The following is a 1,305-nucleotide window of genomic DNA, read 5'->3' on the forward strand; positions in this document are numbered from 1 at the left end:
ATTCGAAATGCCGTAATCATTATTTAAGCGTTTTATGGTTATAGATACGCGATTTATGGGAGGAAAACGAATTCTAAATTGTATCTACGGATATTGGCTTAGCCATCAATTTGTTAACTTTTATTAGCTTCTCACGCAAAACTTACACTTGAACTAGTGGTGGATGGCATTATATATGAGGTAAATTGCTGGAACTTCCCGTAACGCAATGCAAAATTCGAGGAATATTGAGTGTTTTCGAATAGATTATTATAAATACTGTAACATTGTCTGATATTTATAAGAATTATATAAAGAATTTCAAAGTTGAAATTATTTGTCTAAAGTATAATAGAACATTAGTGAGAATTAAAAATAAAATCTGATTTATTTTCTCAAAAAAAATTTTTTTTCCGAAAATAAATTGTTAAAAAAATTCCAACAATTTTTTTTCCAAAATTAATTGATTTGTTTAAACGAGCAGAAAGTTTTTTGAATAATTGAAATCGGACGATTAGTTCTCTCAAAATATGCAATTTTTGTATTTAGCTCTGTATCTTTGAAATGGCTGGGCCTACTTTTGACAAAATCTAATAGCCATTTCTCCTCATCATTACGAATTGATTGTTTTTTATATCATTCAAAACCGGATACTCCGTTCTTTCAAAACCTCGATTTCTATTTTCTACACTCTTTGCTCCGTATCGCCGTAACGGCTGGACCTGCTTTTGCCAAAAACTAGTCAGCACGTCTTTCTATCAATAGGAATCGAATGTTTTTTTTAACGATTGATCGGTGCTACCAAAATGGTAAACGAAAAAATTTAGATACAAAAAACACTAATCATTTAGAAACTTCTGAAACGTAAAGATATGCTAAAATTTTTGATTTCGAATGGACAATTACAATTACTTACGGAAAGTTAACTAGTAAAAAGTGGAATTTTGTAGGTTTTGAAACTTTGTGGACTGCTCACTTACTTTTCTGCTAATTTCAGAGCCATTTCTAATCGTTTATCGATGATTGTTATCGAATCTCTTTACAAAACTAATCGCGGCCCTTTAAAAAAAAATTCGTTTAAAATGGCTTTTGAATTTGTAAAATAGAAATTTTGACTTAACACATCACAAAAGCGACTTCTATTAAAATTTATTATATAATTGTATTATACTCTTTCAAACTTTAATGATTTTTTAAAATTAAAGGACTTGTCGTAGATCTGTAATATTTTAGTATGTTCAATGAGACTAATTCTGACAGTTAATTACAAGAAACGATCGATCTTCAGCAATAACTAATCAGTATCTTTCCCGACCGATTTGAATA

The sequence above is a fragment of the Ctenocephalides felis genome, unplaced genomic scaffold, assembly GCF_003426905.1.
Source record: "Ctenocephalides felis isolate EL2017-DRISC unplaced genomic scaffold, ASM342690v1 CF-g0.4_SCAFFOLD_03572, whole genome shotgun sequence".
In the NCBI taxonomy this organism is placed as follows: Eukaryota; Metazoa; Arthropoda; class Insecta; order Siphonaptera; family Pulicidae; genus Ctenocephalides; species Ctenocephalides felis.